This window comes from Diospyros lotus, chromosome 3 (assembly GCF_014633365.1).
Source record: "Diospyros lotus cultivar Yz01 chromosome 3, ASM1463336v1, whole genome shotgun sequence".
Lineage (NCBI taxonomy): Eukaryota > Viridiplantae > Streptophyta > Magnoliopsida > Ericales > Ebenaceae > Diospyros > Diospyros lotus.
In genome coordinates this window covers 27,649,197-27,656,923 of record NC_068340.1, presented here as the reverse complement: position 1 = coordinate 27,656,923, position 7,727 = coordinate 27,649,197, and the positions used below count along the sequence as shown (strand labels likewise).

At 27.6% G+C, this 7,727-nt stretch overlaps 2 non-coding genes across 2 annotated transcripts; one reads left to right on the top strand and one right to left on the bottom strand.

Moving 5' to 3' along the window:
- The first annotated feature begins 4,894 nt into the window (after positions 1-4,894).
- Positions 4,895-4,966, top strand: TRNAG-UCC (transfer RNA glycine (anticodon UCC)). The gene has a single exon. It is a non-coding gene; the product is annotated as a tRNA-Gly (tRNA).
- Positions 4,967-5,101: 135 nt separating this feature from the next.
- Positions 5,102-5,184, bottom strand: TRNAL-UAA (transfer RNA leucine (anticodon UAA)). Its single transcript has one exon. It is a non-coding gene; the product is annotated as a tRNA-Leu (tRNA).
- Positions 5,185-7,727: the final 2,543 nt, after the last annotated feature.

The window sequence follows — 7,727 nt, the reverse complement described above, 5'->3', positions numbered from 1 at the left end:
TAGACCTTTTCCTCTATGTCTTCCAAATATTCATTCAAAATTATTATGGATTTAGTTGCACATTTCAATTTAGAGCTCTATCAGATGGATATGAAAACAACATTTTTTAATGGAAACCCAAGTGAAGAGGTATATATATATGAAGCAATCTAAAAGTTTTGAGGTCAAAGAAAAAAAAATCTGGTGTGCAAGTTACAAAAGTCCATTTATGAGTTGAACCTCTTGGAATTACATAGATCTTATTATATGCGCAACGGAATAAAAATTTAGTTTGCATGTATCTCGTTTTTTAGAAAATATGGTTTAATAAATTGAAGGCATAAACGAAAAAATACCTTTTAGATGAAATCTTATTTTACCGTTAGGTTTCTTGTTGTATAACTCTATAAATGTAGGATGTCGAATTGGTCTACTCAAACCACTTCTATCCAAGAATACCAAGAGAAAGATAAGTAGAATAAATTTTTCATAAAAATTTATAACTTACCTTTTGGATTCACACACAATTCTTCAAAACTCTCTCAACACTCTAAATGTTTCAAAACAGAGAAATGAAGAGTTAATGAAGTTATTTGTAGAGCTCCAACATAACCTTACTCATTGAATGGGTTAGGCTTCTCAAACCCATTCCATTTAATGCTATTGGGCCAAACCCAATACAATGGTATTTATTTGAATCCAATTCAATAGTGTCATTAGGCTAAGCCTGATGTGCCAGCAAAATGTCCAACCCAATTAATGATTAAATAATTATATTCACAATATAATTATTTAATTATTCTTATTTATTTAATAAATAAATATATTATTATTAATAATTATAAAATTACTAATTTATTTATTTTCTATTTGAAAGTAATTTTTTTTATGTGAAATTTTCTAAATTCACAAATAAATTGGCAACGAGAATAATCAACGATTAATTCTCGTAAACCACGAGTGACATCTAGCAATATGTCATGATTACCCAATTTATTATGAAACTTTTACTACGTTATCATGCAATATAGTCCTTTTATCATCCTGTATTTTGACAAAATATGAGATTATGGTCAACAGGTTGAATCTCTTAATCTTGTCATATGATCAAATCCCAAATTAATCTTGACTAATTATGACACAACCCTTATAGAATAAATTCCATCGTTATATTACCCCGGCCAATGATTTATCGTCAAGTGATTATTGGATCGCATAGGATATCCTTCTCATATATCTCAAGGTGATAGATTTCATGTCTGATGCACACATATCTCATGTATCACTGAATTAGGCACATAAATACGTATAATTATTCTTGATTAGAACAACCATATAATATCGCTGATATCCTAATCCACCAATATATAGATATCCATATCATTTCAGGTCTAATGACTAATTACAAATCTACAGCTAACATTGAATCATTGACCAGTGAGAAATAACCAATGTGATTTAATGTTAACAGTCACATTCAGTGAACTCATTCTTATAACCAGCACCCACTTATCTTCCTTCTATATCTCATATAAAATGACACGAGACTCACAAACCTTACGTTTCAGCATCTCATACTGAACAAGAAGGAAGACGATGTCCTTGCCTTTACAAGTTGTTATTATCCAGATTAAGAACTCTATGGTCATGAACTTGTTTATAGTATAGCGAATTATAGATTATCCTTAACTTGTATTCTTAACTCTTAAGAATGATATCTGCTCTTTATTATACTAATGGATATATGTTTTAGAATTTAAACCATATTATAATTTAAATAAAAACATAAACTTATCATTTAAAGAATTACAAGATTGAGTTCCTTTGTGTCACTAGAATTGGTCTTTAAGGATCATATCTAATAGAAGTAAGCTTCACGACAACAGTGCCTGCAATTTGATAAAGTTGTTTTATTTTTGAGTTTTGTGAAAAATAAAGTTGATTAATACATCTATTTTAAGGTCAGTGGAAGCAGGATAACTTTTCTCGTATTGTATGTCAATGACATATTAATTGCCAATAATGACCTGGGTAAACTCTTTGAGATTAAGCAAATGCCATCAAACAATTTTGATATGAAAGACCTATAGGAGGCTTTTTTTTTGTCTTGGGAATTGAGATGTGCAGGGATAGATCTCATTTTTTTATTGGGTTTATCTCAAAAAACATACATTAATTGTGTCATTGAGAGATTCAATATAGCAAATTGCAAACCTGGTATTGTGTCTATTGTCAAGGGTGACAAGCTAAGCAAGAATCAGTGTCGCAAGAATGATCTGGAAAAGAAAAGAATACTTTTTATGTTACTGTTGTTGAGAGTTTGATGTATGTTTAGGTTTGTACTAGGCCAAACATATATTTTATTGTTGGGGTTCTTGATAGGTACTTTCTCATCTAGGATATGATCATTGGGTAGTTACCAAAAAAGTTATGAGGTATCTATAGAAGACAAAAGAACATATGCTTGTTTATAAGCATGTGAAAAACCTTAAGGTAATTAGATACTTAGACTCAGATTTAATTAGATGTCCAAACTTCATGTCGTTGGCTCTATTTCAAAACCATTACATATCTATTGTGACAATACCATTGCGATGTTCATTTATAAGAACAATAAAATGTCTAGTGGATCTAATAAAATATTTGACTGTCAAAGATCCTGTAAAAATAAGGGACATAACCATAGAGCACATTGATACTAGCATGATGTTAGTGGATCCCTTAACCAAAAGACTTAGGTCTATAGTTTTTACTAAACACGTTTCTAACATGGGTGTCCTAAGTTCTTTTGATGTACTTGGAGAGTTTTGTTATTTTCCTCCTAAGATTGATTTATTTGATTTTATATTTATTTATTGGCCACATTGGAGGCGAGGTATCACCTTTAAGCTTAGTGTTATCTCATTATCATCTTGGTGATGGTTGTGAAATTTTTCTTGCTCCTATCATTTTGAGTCTGTTTTGAGAAGAAATTAATTTCTCTTATTCCTGAAGTTCTAAGCATTTCTAAGAGAAATTGGGAATTGACAATGAAGATAATATATTTGAGACCACATATTTGATTCTATTTTCTTACTACACTGCCACACCTTATAAACTCATGTTGATATTGTTTATAATATTTGTAATCATAGAAAAAAGCTGTGTTGAAATTAATAATGTAATGATTGTCTGGATCAATATTATGAATTTTATTGGATGGAGTCGTTTTTTGATGTTGTCTCTTCGACTATATTGCTTTATTAAATCGTGGCCATGTTACAAAATTAGTTTTTTAACTTGAGAGTTATTTTATAATAAAATGTTTCAAAATCACCCTGTTGCAATTAGTGTTGTCTAAGTAGGAGATAGTTGAAAATATTTTTTATGGACTATCATTAATTGAGAATTATTTTATTTGTTAAAATCAGACTAATAATATGATCGATTATCTTTTAGGAGACATGCATGACAATCACATTGTTGATAGTGGTATATCTAATTGATTAGCGGATCTCTGCATCAATTTTGAATTTTAAGTTTGGCTTGAGGTAAAGTGTAAGTCATTATCTAATTAACTCATAATGGGATGGTTATTAAATAAATATTTTAATTGTGGCTAGATTCTTTCTCTACTACCTTAAATAATAATGTTGGTTAGGTTTTTTGTGCCCAACTTTTGTATGCTTGTCCCATTGAAAATTTGTTTGTCTAAAATGTAGTGGAAGGAAAATCTAGTCTACCAAAAATCTATTTTGACATGAGATTTGTGTTCATATAAGTGTAAGATCGAAACATTCATAATCTTATTCTATAGTGAATATAGGTATGTCGTCTATTGTCTATATTTGGTGTTTTATTGAATTCATATAATTATATTGTTTAATTATATTATTTTATAACCTATCATAATATTCCAAAATCTTCTGAACTTAGAATTCTTAAAGATAATGTTTATTGTTAAAAGTATTTTCAAATATCAGAATTCTCATGTTCATGTTTTGTTCGAGGAATCCCTCGCTTAAGGAAAAATTTATATAGTGACTTACAATTTTTGGGAGACAAATAATTTCCTAATATAAGTATCCGGAAACCAATGCTTCAGGCACCAAGCGGTCTCCTAGCCTTCATTGGTTGAGAAATCAAGATATCTTGACTTAATATATTACAATCTCCCAACTCTAAATCCCAACCTTCAATTTTTTGGGACTGGCCTTTTGCATGATTATACAAAAATGTTTAAATTTTATTTTTGATTTTATTTTACGAGACATCATAAAATATTATATATCTCATGTTGAATATTAATATTATATAAAGATTTATGCATTTGAAAGGTAAATTTATATATTTGATTCAAATGATAGAAGCTTGAATGTTAGACTCGTCATTAACTTAGTTTTTATTAACTTAGTTTTTGTAAAACATACGATGTCACAATAACATAAATGATCGGTATTACTTATTTGTGTTAGTATTTCTTGACTAATCACTTAATTTTAAATTTATCTTTTCATGTATTGAATATTTACTTACCAAATATTTTAGTTCTAATTTATTTTAACGTGTAATAATAAATACCATGTTATTGTAAATAATAACTTGATGTGTGTATATTATTTAAATATATTCTGTTGATAAAGATAAAATAGTATTTTATATTTATTAAAAAAATTAACAATAACCCAATGTCTCGTTAGACCATAAATGCAGTTAACCCAATGTTATGGTTGAATCTATTATTTGTATTAAGATAAAAAAAAAAAAAAAAAAAGGTAGCTTCAAGTTAAAAAAAAAATAAAAAAATCAGAGAAAATGTTTATAGTTGATATTGTCGCAGAATGTCTATTTCTTTACTCTCTCTTTCCAAATTTGTCAACACTAACGAGTAAGAAAATTAAGTTAAAATGGAAACAATAAAACAGCCAGGCAACCGGCGTTTGTAGTCCAACGGTTAGGATAATTGCCTTCCAAGCAATAGACCCGGGTTCGACTCCCGGCAAACGCATGGGTTTTTATTTTTAATTTATTATATAAAATGATTGTTGTGTATTTTTACTTTTGAGTTTGTGTTGAAAGAAAGGTAAAGGAAATTGTACCCTTTTTTCTGTTATGTTGGTCTGATAACATAATTAAAAAAGGGTGGTGGCTGTGGGGTTCGAACCCACGCGCACTTATGTGCAGAAGATCTTAAGTCTTCCCCCTTAACCTCTCGGGCAAACCACCTTCCTGTGAAAGTTTTGGGAAAGACAATATATATTATCTATTACTAATACTGATTTTCACTTCCACTCCGTAGGCTGCAGATGAACAGACCGCCGGTTAAAAACTCACAGGCTAAGCTTATTTATTTAGCTAGACAAGTAAAGTCAAGTCAATTTTTTTTTTTTAAGTTTGTTTAGTAATTCTGTAAAAATTTGAGTTTGAATTTTAATTTTTTTGACTTATTTAACCTGTAAATAAAATTTATTTTAATGAAATATTGATAAATTTACGAGCAACCAGACTCAAGGAATTGGGGGCCTTAGGCCATCATTAATTTAGGAGTCCCCAATCCCTTAATAAAAAATAAAAAAGTTATTAATTTATTTAATAATAAAATTAAAATAATTATTTATTAGAGTCAAAGGTTGAGGGCCTAGACACATGCCTCACCAACTTCTCCCTTAAGTCGGCCTTGTTTACAAATAAGTTTACTTGTCTCCGTTAATAAATTTAAATTGTATTTCTTTGGAGAGATAAAAATATCCTCTTTACTTCTAGCCACTTCTATCCGTAGGAATTATCTCAGTTTTTTTAAGTTTTTCACTTCAAAAATATGTCTTAATTGTCTTTTGAGATTCTATATTTCTTGATTATTATCTCCGATTATAATAATATTGTTGAGTTACATGATCTATGTTATGTTCTCATAGAGTATTAATAAGTTTTGCATTAGAATATAGAATATGTTAAGCTTATATTGATTGAATATATGTTGAGGTCATCTTCAACTCTTTTAAGATCAAGGAACTTTGATATGTTGATTGCCTTGAAAAAGAATCTTGATATGTTGATTGCCTTGAAAAAGAATCTTAATAGATTTATCTTTAAGTATGATTTGTTTGTTAACGTTCTCTTAAGCACTAAATTTGTTTTAGCCATATGTTTTATTGATAATTTTCTATGCTTTTCTTTAGGAATACATGAGTGCTCTTTGGAACTCATGATGTATGTGACAACATTATTCAAGTTTTAGAGTAATGTATTTTATACATGTTGTCTAAATGTTTAAGTATTAAACATCAAGTCAACATCATACCGTTTGTATAAAAGATCATATACTCAAGTAAAGGTACTTGAGCTTTGTTTCATAGGATTTATATTATCCCATTCTTCATGTCAAGGTTGTGTTAACAACCTTAATATATTTGTGATTAATCCTATTTCCATATGCTTGATATATTAATAAGTTGCTCTAGGGATATGTTAAGTATCCTAATGTATTAGTGTCATAGATAAATGCCATATGTCCTCATGACACTTAGAGTAAGTTTAAGGTTGAGAAATATCTTAAACACTCTAAATATGTGAAAACATTTCTCTAGTTTAAAAGCAGTGTGCATTAGTTAATGATTTAATGTTATTCATAGGGATGACAATTGCAATCGAAATCGTGGGGAATTGAACTGAAATCGAATCGGTCAACGCAGTTAAAAATCGTTTGATTGAGTAATGATTTGATTGTGATTTTCACTAAATACAAATCAAAACTCGAATCGAATGTGTGAGTAATCAAACCAAATTGAACTAAACCGAACCGAATATACATATATATAATAGATATTTATTTATTTAATATATTATATATACATAGAATATATATTGACTAATGCATTTTTTTACAAGTATTTTAACTAATGCATTACAAATATATAAAATATTTAACATTTATAAAGTAATTAACAAATAAAAATAAAACCTAATCTTAAATTATTTTATTTTTATCAATTAAATAATTATATTCAAGAAGTTTGAAGTTAATTTGTAACTTTATGCAAAAAGAATGTAACTTTATTAGAGCAACTCCAACATTGAACACCAAATCCAATGCTAATTTGGTGTCCAACAGTGTTTTACACCAAAATTTTCAACACCAAATTGGTGTTGTCTCCAATGTGTAACACCAAATTGGTGTAAAAGAGAATCTTTAAAGAATTTATAAATAAATATTTAATAAATATTAATTTATTTATTTAATTTAACATAATATAAGAATAGAAAGCATTTTATTTTTAAGCCATATTGTTGTTGTTTTTATTTTAAACTTTTTTTTATTTTCATCATGTATTTTTAATTTAAGTTAATGGAAATGTTATTGTTTTTTATTATATTATTGAGTTTTTGCATTAAGAATATTTTCTTTCTATTAAGTAATTATTAAAATAAAAAACTTTCATATGCATAAACAAAAATAGTTCATTTTATATTAACATGGTATTTATAAAATATTTTAAAATTTATTCAATATTATACTTATTTTATAGATCTTAATAAAATATTTACATCGGTATATATATTTTTATAACAATTTAATTTATATTTCTAATTATTAATCAAAATATACAAATATAATAAAAGTGATAAAGGATATAAAGGGAATAAGTTATTTTGAAATTATACAAAATTGGTAAAATTGGAAATAAAATAAAAAATAAAATTTGGTGTTGGTGAATACTCAACACCAAATTTGGTGATTGGAAATTGTGCCCAACACTAAAATGGTGTAT